Genomic DNA, 15023 nt, shown 5'->3' on the forward strand with positions numbered 1-15023 from the left:
GCTTTTCAGGAAGGTAAGAAACAACTGGCTCTGCCCAGTGCTCTTACAGCCTACCGGGAACATCTCTTACCAAGGCCTGTGAAACGCAGTTTCCTGGCAGGCCTGATCTGGCTGAAGTAGAACTCCTGCTCTGGGCGTGCTACTTTGGCCTAGAGCTGCCAGGCCCAAAGGGCCGCCTTGTTTCCAAAGGGGCTGAGAGTCCCCAAAGTATCTTGCTTCCAAATCTTTGGAAAGCTAAGAAACAACTGGCTCTGCACAGTGCTCTCACAGCCTACCGGCAACGTGACAGAGAAAGGCCTGTGAGACGCAGTTTCTTGGAAGGCCTGATCTGGCTGAGGTAGAACTTCTGCTCTGGGTGTACTCCATTGGCCTAGGGCTGCCATGCCCAAAGGGCTGCCTTTATTTCCAAAGTGTGAGAGAGGCCCCAAAGCATCTTGCTTCCTGCTCTCTGGGAAGCTAAAACAACTGGCTCTGCACAGTGCTCTCACAGCCAACCGGGAACGTCACATACAAAGGCCTGTGAAACGCAGCTTCTTGACAGGCCTTATCTGGCTGAGGTAGAACTTGTGCTCTGGGTGTGCTACTTTGGCCTAGAGCTGCCAGGCACAAAGGCTGCTTTGTTTCCAAAGGGGGAGAGAGGCCCCAAATCATGTTGCTTCCAGCTGTTTTTGAAGCTAAGAAACAACTCGCTCTGCCAGGTACTCTTACAGCCTTCCGGGAACACCTCTTACGAAGGCCTGTGAAAAGCAGTTTCTTGGCAGGCCTGATCTGGCTGAGGTAGAACTTCTGCTCTGGGTGTGCTCTATTGGCTTAGAGCTGAAAGGCCCAAAGGTCGGCCTTGTTGGCAAAGGGGCAGGGAGCCCCCAAAGCATCTTGCTTCCAGCTCTTCGGGAAGCTAAGAAACAACTGGCTCTGCCCAGTGCTCTTACAGCCTGAGAGAAAATCTCTTACCAAGGCCTGTGAAACGCACTTTGTTGGTGGCCTGATTTGGCTGAAGTAGAACTTCTGCTCTGGGTGTGCTCCATTGGCCTAGAGCTGCCTGGCCCAAAGGGCCGCCTTGTTTGCAAAGGGGCAGAGAGGCCCCAAAGCATCTTGCTTCCAGCTCTTCGGGAAGCTAAGAAACATCTGGCGTTGCCCAGTGCTCTTACAGCCTACCGGGAACATCTCTTACCAAGGCCTGTGAAACGCAGTTTGTTGGTGGCCTGAACTGGCCGAAGTAGAACTTCTGCTCTGGGTGTGCTCCACTGGCCTAGAGCTACCTGCCCCAAAGGGCTGCCTTGATTCCAAAGTGAGAGAGTGGCACCAAAGCATCTTGCTTCCAGCTCTTCGGGAAGCTAAGAAACATCTGGCGTTGCCCAGTGCTCTTACAGCCTACCGGGAACATCTCTTACCAAGGCCTGTGAAACGCCGTTTCCTGGCAGGCCTGATTTGGCTGAAGTAGAACTTCTGCTCTGGGTGTGCTCCATGGCCCTAGAGCTGCCAGGCCCAAGGTGCTGCCTTGTTTCCAAAGGGGCAGAGAGGCCCCAAAGCATCTTGCTTCCAGCTCTCTGGGAAGCTAAGAACCAACTCGCTCTGCCCCGTGCTCTTACAGCCTACCGGGAACATGTCTTTGAAAGGCCTGTGAAACGCAGTTTCTTGGCAGGCCTCATCTGGCTGAAGTAGAACTCCGGCTCTGGGTGTGCTCCATTGCCCTAGGGCTGCCAGGCCCAAAGTGCTGCCCTGTTTCCAAGGGGCAGAGAGGCCCAAAGCATCTTGCTTCCCGGTCTTTGCGAAGCTAAGAAACAACTGGCTCTGCCCAGTGCTCTTACACCTACCGGGAACATCTCTTACCAAGGCCTGTCAAACGCTGTTTCTTTGCAGGCCTGATCAGGCTAAAGTAGAACTCCTGCTCTGCGTGTGCTCCATTGGCCTAGAGCTTCCCGTCCCAAAAGGCTGCCTTGTTCCCAAACGGGCAGAGGGGTCCCAAGCGTCTTGCTTCCAGCTTTTCAGGAAGGTAAGAAACAACTGGCTCTGCCCAGTGCTCTTACAGCCTACCGGGAACATCTCTTACCAAGGCCTGTGAAACGCAGTTTCCTGGCAGGCCTGATCTGGCTGAAGTAGAACTTCTGCTCTGGGTGTGCTCCATTGCCCTAGAGCTGCCAGGCCCAAAGGGCTGCCTTGTTTCCAAAGACGGAGAGTGGACCCAAAGCATCTTGCTCCCAGCTCTTCGGGAAGCTAAGAAACAGCTGGCTCTGCCCAGTGCTCTTACAGCCTAAGAGAACATCTCTTTGAAAGGCCTGTGAAACGCAGTTTCTTGGCAGGCCTGACCTGGCTGAAGTAGAACTTCTGTTCTGGTTGTGCTACATAGGCCTAGAGCTACCAGGACCTAAGGGCTGCCTTGTTTCCAAAGGGTGAGAGAGGCCCCAAAGCATCTTGCCTCCAGCACTTTGGGAAGCTAAAAAACAACTGGTTCTGCCCAGTGCTCTCACAGCCTACCGTGAACATCTCTTACCAAGGGCTGTGAAACGCAGTTTCTGGGCAGGACTGATCTGCCTGAAGTAGAACTTCTGCTGTGGGTGTGCTCCATTGGCCTAGAGCTGCCAGGCGCAAACGGCTGCCTTGTGTCCAAAGGGAGAGAGAGGCCCCAAAGCATCTTGCTTCCAGCTCTGTGGGAAGCTAAAGCAACTGGCTCTCCACAGTGCTCTCACAGCCTACCGGGAACATCTCTTACCAAGGCCTGTGAAACGCAGTTTCTTGGCAGGACTGATCTGGCTGAAGTAGAACTCCTGCTCTGGGCGTGCTACTTTGGCCTAGAGCTGCCAGGCCCAAAGGGCCGCCTTGTTTCCAAAGGGGCTGAGAGTCCCCAAAGTATCTTGCTTCCAAATCTTTGGGAAGCTAAGAAACAACTGGCTCTGCACAGTGCTCTCACAGCCTACCGGCAACGTGACAGAGAAAGGCCTGTGAGACGCAGTTTCTTGGAAGGCCTGATCTGGCTGAGGTAGAACTTCTGCTCTGGGTGTACTCCATTGGCCTAGGGCTGCCAGGCCCAAAGGGCTGCCTTTATTTCCAAAGTGTGAGAGAGGCCCCAAAGCATCTTGCTTCCTGCTCTCTGGGAAGCTAAAACAACTGGCTCTGCACAGTGCTCTCAAAGCCAACCGGGAACGTCACATACAAAGGCCTGTGAAACGCAGCTTCTTGACAGGCCTTATCTGGCTGAGGTAGAACTTGTGCTCTGGGTGTGCTACTTTGGCCTAGAGCTGCCAGGCACAAAGGCTGCTTTGTTTCCAAAGGGGGAGAGAGGCCCCAAATCATGTTGCTTCCAGCTGTTTTTGAAGCTAAGAAGCAACTCGCTCTGCCAGGTACTCTTACAGCCTTCCGGGAACACCTCTTACGAAGGCCTGTGAAAAGCAGTTTCTTGGCAGGCCTGATCTGGCTGAGGTAGAACTTCTGCTCTGGGTGTGCTCTATTGGCCTAGAGCTGAAAGGCCCAAAGGTCGGCCTTGTTGGCAAAGGGGCAGGGAGCCCCCAAAGCATCTTGCTTCCAGCTCTTCGGGAAGCTAAGAAACAACTGGCTCTGCCCAGTGCTCTTACAGCCTGAGAGAAAATCTCTTACCAAGGCCTGTGAAACGCACTTTGTTGGTGGCCTGATCTAGCTGAAGTAGAACTTCTGCTCTGGGTGTGCTCCATTGCCCTAGAGCTGCCTGGCCCAAAGGGCCGCCTTGTTTGCAAAGGGGCAGAGAGGCCCCAAAGCATCTTGCTTCCAGCTCTTCGGGAAGCTAAGAAACATCTGGCGTTGCCCAGTGCTCTTACAGCCTACCGGGAACATCTCTTACCAAGGCCTGTGAAACGCAGTTTGTTGGTGGCCTGAACTGGCCGAAGTAGAACTTCTGCTCTGGGTGTGCTCCACTAGCCTAGAGCTACCTGCCCCAAAGGGCTGCCTTGATTCCAAAGTGAGAGAGTGGCACCAAAGCATCTTGCTTCCAGCTCTTCGGGAAGCTAAGAAACATCTGGCGTTGCCCAGTGCTCTTACAGCCTACCGGGAACATCTCTTACCAAGGCCTGTGAAACGCCGTTTCCTGGCAGGCCTGATTTGGCTGAAGTAGAACTTCTGCTCTGGGTGTGCTCCATGGCCCTAGAGCTGCCAGGCCCAAGGTGCTGCCTTGTTTCCAAAGGGGCAGAGAGGCCCCAAAGCATCTTGCTTCCAGCTCTCTGGGAAGCTAAGAACCAACTCGCTCTGCCCCGTGCTCTTACAGCCTACCGGGAACATGTCTTTGAAAGGCCTGTGAAACGCAGTTTCCTGGCAGGCCTCATCTGGCTGAAGTAGAACTCCGGCTCTGGGTGTGCTCCATTGCCCTAGGGCTGCCAGGCCCAAAGTGCTGCCCTGTTTCCAAGGGGCAGAGAGGCCCAAAGCATCTTGCTTCCCGGTCTTTGCGAAGCTAAGAAACAACTGGCTCTGCCCAGTGCTCTTACACCTACCGGGAACATCTCTTACCAAGGCCTGTCAAACGCTGTTTCTTTGCAGGCCTGATCAGGCTGAAGTAGAACTCCTGCTCTGCGTGTGCTCCATTGGCCTAGAGCTTCCCGTCCCAAAAGGCTGCCTTGTTCCCAAACGGGCAGAGGGGTCCCAAGCGTCTTGCTTCCAGCTTTTCAGGAAGGTAAGAAACAACTGGCTCTGCCCAGTGCTCTTACAGCCTACCGGGAACATCTCTTACCAAGGCCTGTGAAACGCAGTTTCCTGGCAGGCCTGATCTGGCTGAAGTAGAACTTCTGCTCTGGGTGTGCTCCATTGCCCTAGAGCTGCCAGGCCCAAAGGGCTGCCTTGTTTCCAAAGACGGAGAGTGGACCCAAAGCATCTTGCTCCCAGCTCTTCGGGAAGCTAAGAAACAGCTGGCTCTGCCCAGTGCTCTTACAGCCTAAGAGAACATCTCTTTGAAAGGCCTGTGAAACGCAGTTTCTTGGCAGGCCTGACCTGGCTGAAGTAGAACTTCTGTTCTGGTTGTGCTACATAGGCCTAGAGCTACCAGGACCTAAGGGCTGCCTTGTTTCCAAAGGGTGAGAGAGGCCCCAAAGCATCTTGCCTCCAGCACTTTGGGAAGCTAAAAAACAACTGGTTCTGCCCAGTGCTCTCACAGCCTACCGTGAACATCTCTTACCAAGGGCTGTGAAACGCAGTTTCTGGGCAGGACTGATCTGCCTGAAGTAGAACTTCTGCTGTGGGTGTGCTCCATTGGCCTAGAGCTGCCAGGCGCAAACGGCTGCCTTGTGTCCAAAGGGAGAGAGAGGCCCCAAAGCATCTTGCTTCCAGCTCTGTGGGAAGCTAAAGCAACTGGCTCTCCACAGTGCTCTCACAGCCTACCGGGAACATCTCTTACCAAGGCCTGTGAAACGCAGTTTCTTGGCAGGCCTGATCTGGCTGAAGTAGAACTCCTGCTCTGGGCGTGCTACTTTGGCCTAGAGCTGCCAGGCCCAAAGGGCCGCCTTGTTTCCAAAGGGGCTGAGAGTCCCCAAAGTATCTTGCTTCCAAATCTTTGGGAAGCTAAGAAACAACTGGCTCTGCACAGTGCTCTCACAGCCTACCGGCAACGTGACAGAGAAAGGCCTGTGAGACGCAGTTTCTTGGAAGGCCTGATCTGGCTGAGGTAGAACTTCTGCTCTGGGTGTACTCCATTGGCCTAGGGCTGCCAGGCCCAAAGGGCTGCCTTTATTTCCAAAGTGTGAGAGAGGCCCCAAAGCATCTTGCTTCCTGCTCTCTGGGAAGCTAAAACAACTGGCTCTGCACAGTGCTCTCAAAGCCAACCGGGAACGTCACATACAAAGGCCTGTGAAACGCAGCTTCTTGACAGGCCTTATCTGGCTGAGGTAGAACTTGTGCTCTGGGTGTGCTACTTTGGCCTAGAGCTGCCAGGCACAAAGGCTGCTTTGTTTCCAAAGGGGGAGAGAGGCCCCAAATCATGTTGCTTCCAGCTGTTTTTGAAGCTAAGAAACAACTCGCTCTGCCAGGTACTCTTACAGCCTTCCGGGAACACCTCTTACGAAGGCCTGTGAAAAGCAGTTTCTTGGCAGGCCTGATCTGGCTGAGGTAGAACTTCTGCTCTGGGTGTGCTCTATTGGCCTAGAGCTGAAAGGCCCAAAGGTCGGCCTTGTTGGCAAAGGGGCAGGGAGCCCCCAAAGCATCTTGCTTCCAGCTCTTCGGGAAGCTAAGAAACAACTGGCTCTGCCCAGTGCTCTTACAGCCTGAGAGAAAATCTCTTACCAAGGCCTGTGAAACGCACTTTGTTGGTGGCCTGATCTAGCTGAAGTAGAACTTCTGCTCTGGGTGTGCTCCATTGGCCTAGAGCTGCCTGGCCCAAAGGGCCGCCTTGTTTGCAAAGGGGCAGAGAGGCCCCAAAGCATCTTGCTTCCAGCTCTTCGGGAAGCTAAGAAACATCTGGCGTTGCCCAGTGCTCTTACAGCCTACCGGGAACATCTCTTACCAAGGCCTGTGAAACGCAGTTTGTTGGTGGCCTGAACTGGCCGAAGTAGAACTTCTGCTCTGGGTGTGCTCCACTGGCCTAGAGCTACCTGCCCCAAAGGGCTGCCTTGATTCCAAAGTGAGAGAGTGGCACCAAAGCATCTTGCTTCCAGCTCTTCGGGAAGCTAAGAAACATCTGGCGTTGCCCAGTGCTCTTACAGCCTACCGGGAACATCTCTTACCAAGGCCTGTGAAACGCCGTTTCCTGGCAGGCCTGATTTGGCTGAAGTAGAACTTCTGCTCTGGGTGTGCTCCATGGCCCTAGAGCTGCCAGGCCCAAGGTGCTGCCTTGTTTCCAAAGGGGCAGAGAGGCCCCAAAGCATCTTGCTTCCAGCTCTCTGGGAAGCTAAGAACCAACTCGCTCTGCCCCGTGCTCTTACAGCCTACCGGGAACATGTCTTTGAAAGGCCTGTGAAACGCAGTTTCTTGGCAGGCCTCATCTGGCTGAAGTAGAACTCCGGCTCTGGGTGTGCTCCATTGCCCTAGGGCTGCCAGGCCCAAAGTGCTGCCCTGTTTCCAAGGGGCAGAGAGGCCCAAAGCATCTTGCTTCCCGGTCTTTGCGAAGCTAAGAAACAACTGGCTCTGCCCAGTGCTCTTACACCTACCGGGAACATCTCTTACCAAGGCCTGTCAAACGCTGTTTCTTTGCAGGCCTGATCAGGCTGAAGTAGAACTCCTGCTCTGCGTGTGCTCCATTGGCCTAGAGCTTCCCGTCCCAAAAGGCTGCCTTGTTCCCAAACGGGCAGAGGGGTCCCAAGCGTCTTGCTTCCAGCTTTTCAGGAAGGTAAGAAACAACTGGCTCTGCCCAGTGCTCTTACAGCCTACCGGGAACATCTCTTACCAAGGCCTGTGAAACGCAGTTTCCTGGCAGGCCTGATCTGGCTGAAGTAGAACTTCTGCTCTGGGTGTGCTCCATTGCCCTAGAGCTGCCAGGCCCAAAGGGCTGCCTTGTTTCCAAAGACGGAGAGTGGACCCAAAGCATCTTGCTCCCAGCTCTTCGGGAAGCTAAGAAACAGCTGGCTCTGCCCAGTGCTCTTACAGCCTAAGAGAACATCTCTTTGAAAGGCCTGTGAAACGCAGTTTCTTGGCAGGCCTGACCTGGCTGAAGTAGAACTTCTGTTCTGGTTGTGCTACATAGGCCTAGAGCTACCAGGACCTAAGGGCTGCCTTGTTTCCAAAGGGTGAGAGAGGCCCCAAAGCATCTTGCCTCCAGCACTTTGGGAAGCTAAAAAACAACTGGTTCTGCCCAGTGCTCTCACAGCCTACCGTGAACATCTCTTACCAAGGGCTGTGAAACGCAGTTTCTGGGCAGGACTGATCTGCCTGAAGTAGAACTTCTGCTGTGGGTGTGCTCCATTGGCCTAGAGCTGCCAGGCGCAAACGGCTGCCTTGTGTCCAAAGGGAGAGAGAGGCCCCAAAGCATCTTGCTTCCAGCTCTGTGGGAAGCTAAAGCAACTGGCTCTCCACAGTGCTCTCACAGCCTACCGGGAACATCTCTTACCAAGGCCTGTGAAACGCAGTTTCTTGGCAGGCCTGATCTGGCTGAAGTAGAACTCCTGCTCTGGGCGTGCTACTTTGGCCTAGAGCTGCCAGGCCCAAAGGGCCGCCTTGTTTCCAAAGGGGCTGAGAGTCCCCAAAGTATCTTGCTTCCAAATCTTTGGGAAGCTAAGAAACAACTGGCTCTGCACAGTGCTCTCACAGCCTACCGGCAACGTGACAGAGACAGGCCTGTGAGACGCAGTTTCTTGGAAGGCCTGATCTGGCTGAGGTAGAACTTCTGCTCTGGGTGTACTCCATTGGCCTAGGGCTGCCAGGCCCAAAGGGCTGCCTTTATTTCCAAAGTGTGAGAGAGGCCCCAAAGCATCTTGCTTCCTGCTCTCTGGGAAGCTAAAACAACTGTCTCTGCACAGTGCTCTCAAAGCCAACCGGGAACGTCACATACAAAGGCCTGTGAAACGCAGCTTCTTGACAGGCCTTATCTGGCTGAGGTAGAACTTGTGCTCTGGGTGTGCTACTTTGGCCTAGAGCTGCCAGGCACAAAGGCTGCTTTGTTTCCAAAGGGGGAGAGAGGCCCCAAATCATGTTGCTTCCAGCTGTTTTTGAAGCTAAGAAACAACTCGCTCTGCCAGGTACTCTTACAGCCTTCCGGGAACACCTCTTACGAAGGCCTGTGAAAAGCAGTTTCTTGGCAGGCCTGATCTGGCTGAGGTAGAACTTCTGCTCTGGGTGTGCTCTATTGGCCTAGAGCTGAAAGGCCCAAAGGTCGGCCTTGTTGGCAAAGGGGCAGGGAGCCCCCAAAGCATCTTGCTTCCAGCTCTTCGGGAAGCTAAGAAACAACTGGCTCTGCCCAGTGCTCTTACAGCCTGAGAGAAAATCTCTTACCAAGGCCTGTGAAACGCACTTTGTTGGTGGCCTGATCTAGCTGAAGTAGAACTTCTGCTCTGGGTGTGCTCCATTGGCCTAGAGCTGCCTGGCCCAAAGGGCCGCCTTGTTTGCAAAGGGGCAGAGAGGCCCCAAAGCATCTTGCTTCCAGCTCTTCGGGAAGCTAAGAAACATCTGGCGTTGCCCAGTGCTCTTACAGCCTACCGGGAACATCTCTTACCAAGGCCTGTGAAACGCAGTTTGTTGGTGGCCTGAACTGGCCGAAGTAGAACTTCTGCTCTGGGTGTGCTCCACTGGCCTAGAGCTACCTGCCCCAAAGGGCTGCCTTGATTCCAAAGTGAGAGAGTGGCACCAAAGCATCTTGCTTCCAGCTCTTCGGGAAGCTAAGAAACATCTGGCGTTGCCCAGTGCTCTTACAGCCTACCGGGAACATCTCTTACCAAGGCCTGTGAAACGCCGTTTCCTGGCAGGCCTGATTTGGCTGAAGTAGAACTTCTGCTCTGGGTGTGCTCCATGGCCCTAGAGCTGCCAGGCCCAAGGTGCTGCCTTGTTTCCAAAGGGGCAGAGAGGCCCCAAAGCATCTTGCTTCCAGCTCTCTGGGAAGCTAAGAACCAACTCGCTCTGCCCCGTGCTCTTACAGCCTACCGGGAACATGTCTTTGAAAGGCCTGTGAAACGCAGTTTCTTGGCAGGCCTCATCTGGCTGAAGTAGAACTCCGGCTCTGGGTGTGCTCCATTGCCCTAGGGCTGCCAGGCCCAAAGTGCTGCCCTGTTTCCAAGGGGCAGAGAGGCCCAAAGCATCTTGCTTCCCGGTCTTTGCGAAGCTAAGAAACAACTGGCTCTGCCCAGTGCTCTTACACCTACCGGGAACATCTCTTACCAAGGCCTGTCAAACGCTGTTTCTTTGCAGGCCTGATCAGGCTGAAGTAGAACTCCTGCTCTGCGTGTGCTCCATTGGCCTAGAGCTTCCCGTCCCAAAAGGCTGCCTTGTTCCCAAACGGGCAGAGGGGTCCCAAGCGTCTTGCTTCCAGCTTTTCAGGAAGGTAAGAAACAACTGGCTCTGCCCAGTGCTCTTACAGCCTACCGGGAACATCTCTTACCAAGGCCTGTGAAACGCAGTTTCCTGGCAGGCCTGATCTGGCTGAAGTAGAACTTCTGCTCTGGGTGTGCTCCATTGCCCTAGAGCTGCCAGGCCCAAAGGGCTGCCTTGTTTCCAAAGACGGAGAGTGGACCCAAAGCATCTTGCTCCCAGCTCTTCGGGAAGCTAAGAAACAGCTGGCTCTGCCCAGTGCTCTTACAGCCTAAGAGAACATCTCTTTGAAAGGCCTGTGAAACGCAGTTTCTTGGCAGGCCTGACCTGGCTGAAGTAGAACTTCTGTTCTGGTTGTGCTACATAGGCCTAGAGCTACCAGGACCTAAGGGCTGCCTTGTTTCCAAAGGGTGAGAGAGGCCCCAAAGCATCTTGCCTCCAGCACTTTGGGAAGCTAAAAAACAACTGGTTCTGCCCAGTGCTCTCACAGCCTACCGTGAACATCTCTTACCAAGGGCTGTGAAACGCAGTTTCTGGGCAGGACTGATCTGCCTGAAGTAGAACTTCTGCTGTGGGTGTGCTCCATTGGCCTAGAGCTGCCAGGCGCAAACGGCTGCCTTGTGTCCAAAGGGAGAGAGAGGCCCCAAAGCATCTTGCTTCCAGCTCTGTGGGAAGCTAAAGCAACTGGCTCTCCACAGTGCTCTCACAGCCTACCGGGAACATCTCTTACCAAGGCCTGTGAAACGCAGTTTCTTGGCAGGCCTGATCTGGCTGAAGTAGAACTCCTGCTCTGGGCGTGCTACTTTGGCCTAGAGCTGCCAGGCCCAAAGGGCCGCCTTGTTTCCAAAGGGGCTGAGAGTCCCCAAAGTATCTTGCTTCCAAATCTTTGGGAAGCTAAGAAACAACTGGCTCTGCACAGTGCTCTCACAGCCTACCGGCAACGTGACAGAGACAGGCCTGTGAGACGCAGTTTCTTGGAAGGCCTGATCTGGCTGAGGTAGAACTTCTGCTCTGGGTGTACTCCATTGGCCTAGGGCTGCCAGGCCCAAAGGGCTGCCTTTATTTCCAAAGTGTGAGAGAGGCCCCAAAGCATCTTGCTTCCTGCTCTCTGGGAAGCTAAAACAACTGGCTCTGCACAGTGCTCTCAAAGCCAACCGGGAACGTCACATACAAAGGCCTGTGAAACGCAGCTTCTTGACAGGCCTTATCTGGCTGAGGTAGAACTTGTGCTCTGGGTGTGCTACTTTGGCCTAGAGCTGCCAGGCACAAAGGCTGCTTTGTTTCCAAAGGGGGAGAGAGGCCCCAAATCATGTTGCTTCCAGCTGTTTTTGAAGCTAAGAAACAACTCGCTCTGCCAGGTACTCTTACAGCCTTCCGGGAACACCTCTTACGAAGGCCTGTGAAAAGCAGTTTCTTGGCAGGCCTGATCTGGCTGAGGTAGAACTTCTGCTCTGGGTGTGCTCTATTGGCCTAGAGCTGAAAGGCCCAAAGGTCGGCCTTGTTGGCAAAGGGGCAGGGAGCCCCCAAAGCATCTTGCTTCCAGCTCTTCGGGAAGCTAAGAAACAACTGGCTCTGCCCAGTGCTCTTACAGCCTGAGAGAAAATCTCTTACCAAGGCCTGTGAAACGCACTTTGTTGGTGGCCTGATCTAGCTGAAGTAGAACTTCTGCTCTGGGTGTGCTCCATTGGCCTAGAGCTGCCTGGCCCAAAGGGCCGCCTTGTTTGCAAAGGGGCAGAGAGGCCCCAAAGCATCTTGCTTCCAGCTCTTCGGGAAGCTAAGAAACATCTGGCGTTGCCCAGTGCTCTTACAGCCTACCGGGAACATCTCTTACCAAGGCCTGTGAAACGCAGTTTGTTGGTGGCCTGAACTGGCCGAAGTAGAACTTCTGCTCTGGGTGTGCTCCACTGGCCTAGAGCTACCTGCCCCAAAGGGCTGCCTTGATTCCAAAGTGAGAGAGTGGCACCAAAGCATCTTGCTTCCAGCTCTTCGGGAAGCTAAGAAACATCTGGCGTTGCCCAGTGCTCTTACAGCCTACCGGGAACATCTCTTACCAAGGCCTGTGAAATGCCGTTTCCTGGCAGGCCTGATTTGGCTGAAGTAGAACTTCTGCTCTGGGTGTGCTCCATGGCCCTAGAGCTGCCAGGCCCAAGGTGCTGCCTTGTTTCCAAAGGGGCAGAGAGGCCCCAAAGCATCTTGCTTCCAGCTCTCTGGGAAGCTAAGAACCAACTCGCTCTGCCCCGTGCTCTTACAGCCTACCGGGAACATGTCTTTGAAAGGCCTGTGAAACGCAGTTTCTTGGCAGGCCTCATCTGGCTGAAGTAGAACTCCGGCTCTGGGTGTGCTCCATTGCCCTAGGGCTGCCAGGCCCAAAGTGCTGCCCTGTTTCCAAGGGGCAGAGAGGCCCAAAGCATCTTGCTTCCCGGTCTTTGCGAAGCTAAGAAACAACTGGCTCTGCCCAGTGCTCTTACACCTACCGGGAACATCTCTTACCAAGGCCTGTCAAACGCTGTTTCTTTGCAGGCCTGATCAGGCTGAAGTAGAACTCCTGCTCTGCGTGTGCTCCATTGGCCTAGAGCTTCCCGTCCCAAAAGGCTGCCTTGTTCCCAAACGGGCAGAGGGGTCCCAAGCGTCTTGCTTCCAGCTTTTCAGGAAGGTAAGAAACAACTGGCTCTGCCCAGTGCTCTTACAGCCTACCGGGAACATCTCTTACCAAGGCCTGTGAAACGCAGTTTCCTGGCAGGCCTGATCTGGCTGAAGTAGAACTTCTGCTCTGGGTGTGCTCCATTGCCCTAGAGCTGCCAGGCCCAAAGGGCTGCCTTGTTTCCAAAGACGGAGAGTGGACCCAAAGCATCTTGCTCCCAGCTCTTCGGGAAGCTAAGAAACAGCTGGCTCTGCCCAGTGCTCTTACAGCCTAAGAGAACATCTCTTTGAAAGGCCTGTGAAACGCAGTTTCTTGGCAGGCCTGACCTGGCTGAAGTAGAACTTCTGTTCTGGTTGTGCTACATAGGCCTAGAGCTACCAGGACCTAAGGGCTGCCTTGTTTCCAAAGGGTGAGAGAGGCCCCAAAGCATCTTGCCTCCAGCACTTTGGGAAGCTAAAAAACAACTGGTTCTGCCCAGTGCTCTCACAGCCTACCGTGAACATCTCTTACCAAGGGCTGTGAAACGCAGTTTCTGGGCAGGACTGATCTGCCTGAAGTAGAACTTCTGCTGTGGGTGTGCTCCATTGGCCTAGAGCTGCCAGGCGCAAACGGCTGCCTTGTGTCCAAAGGGAGAGAGAGGCCCCAAAGCATCTTGCTTCCAGCTCTGTGGGAAGCTAAAGCAACTGGCTCTCCACAGTGCTCTCACAGCCTACCGGGAACATCTCTTACCAAGGCCTGTGAAACGCAGTTTCTTGGCAGGCCTGATCTGGCTGAGGTAGAACTTCTGCTCTGGGTGTGCTCTATTGGCCTAGAGCTGAAAGGCCCAAAGGTCGGCCTTGTTGGCAAAGGGGCAGGGAGCCCCCAAAGCATCTTGCTTCCAGCTCTTCGGGAAGCTAAGAAACAACTGGCTCTGCCCAGTGCTCTTACAGCCTGAGAGAAAATCTCTTACCAAGGCCTGTGAAACGCACTTTGTTGGTGGCCTGATCTAGCTGAAGTAGAACTTCTGCTCTGGGTGTGCTCCATTGCCCTAGAGCTGCCTGGCCCAAAGGGCCGCCTTGTTTGCAAAGGGGCAGAGAGGCCCCAAAGCATCTTGCTTCCAGCTCTTCGGGAAGCTAAGAAACATCTGGCGTTGCCCAGTGCTCTTACAGCCTACCGGGAACATCTCTTACCAAGGCCTGTGAAACGCAGTTTGTTGGTGGCCTGAACTGGCCGAAGTAGAACTTCTGCTCTGGGTGTGCTCCACTGGCCTAGAGCTACCTGCCCCAAAGGGCTGCCTTGATTCCAAAGTGAGAGAGTGGCACCAAAGCATCTTGCTTCCAGCTCTTCGGGAAGCTAAGAAACATCTGGCGTTGCCCAGTGCTCTTACAGCCTACCGGGAACATCTCTTACCAAGGCCTGTGAAACGCCGTTTCCTGGCAGGCCTGATTTGGCTGAAGTAGAACTTCTGCTCTGGGTGTGCTCCATGGCCCTAGAGCTGCCAGGCCCAAGGTGCTGCCTTGTTTCCAAAGGGGCAGAGAGGCCCCAAAGCATCTTGCTTCCAGCTCTCTGGGAAGCTAAGAACCAACTCGCTCTGCCCCGTGCTCTTACAGCCTACCGGGAACATGTCTTTGAAAGGCCTGTGAAACGCAGTTTCTTGGCAGGCCTCATCTGGCTGAAGTAGAACTCCGGCTCTGGGTGTGCTCCATTGCCCTAGGGCTGCCAGGCCCAAAGTGCTGCCCTGTTTCCAAGGGGCAGAGAGGCCCAAAGCATCTTGCTTCCCGGTCTTTGCGAAGCTAAGAAACAACTGGCTCTGCCCAGTGCTCTTAAACCTACCGGGAACATCTCTTACCAAGGCCTGTCAAACGCTGTTTCTTTGCAGGCCTGATCAGGCTGAAGTAGAACTCCTGCTCTGCGTGTGCTCCATTGGCCTAGAGCTTCCCGTCCCAAAAGGCTGCCTTGTTCCCAAACGGGCAGAGGGGTCCCAAGCGTCTTGCTTCCAGCTTTTCAGGAAGGTAAGAAACAACTGGCTCTGCCCAGTGCTCTTACAGCCTACCGGGAACATCTCTTACCAAGGCCTGTGAAACGCAGTTTCCTGGCAGGCCTGATCTGGCTGAAGTAGAACTTCTGCTCTGGGTGTGCTCCATTGCCCTAGAGCTGCCAGGCCCAAAGGGCTGCCTTGTTTCCAAAGACGGAGAGTGGACCCAAAGCATCTTGCTCCCAGCTCTTCGGGAAGCTAAGAAACAGCTGGCTCTGCCCAGTGCTCTTACAGCCTAAGAGAACATCTCTTTGAAAGGCCTGTGAAACGCAGTTTCTTGGCAGGCCTGACCTGGCTGAAGTAGAACTTCTGTTCTGGTTGTGCTACATAGGCCTAGAGCTACCAGGACCTAAGGGCTGCCTTGTTTCCAAAGGGTGAGAGAGGCCCCAAAGCATCTTGCCTCCAGCACTTTGGGAAGCTAAAAAACAACTGGTTCTGCCCAGTGCTCTCACAGCCTACCGTGAACAT

This window comes from Equus asinus, chromosome 10, assembly GCF_041296235.1.
Source record: "Equus asinus isolate D_3611 breed Donkey chromosome 10, EquAss-T2T_v2, whole genome shotgun sequence".
Lineage (NCBI taxonomy): Eukaryota > Metazoa > Chordata > Mammalia > Perissodactyla > Equidae > Equus > Equus asinus.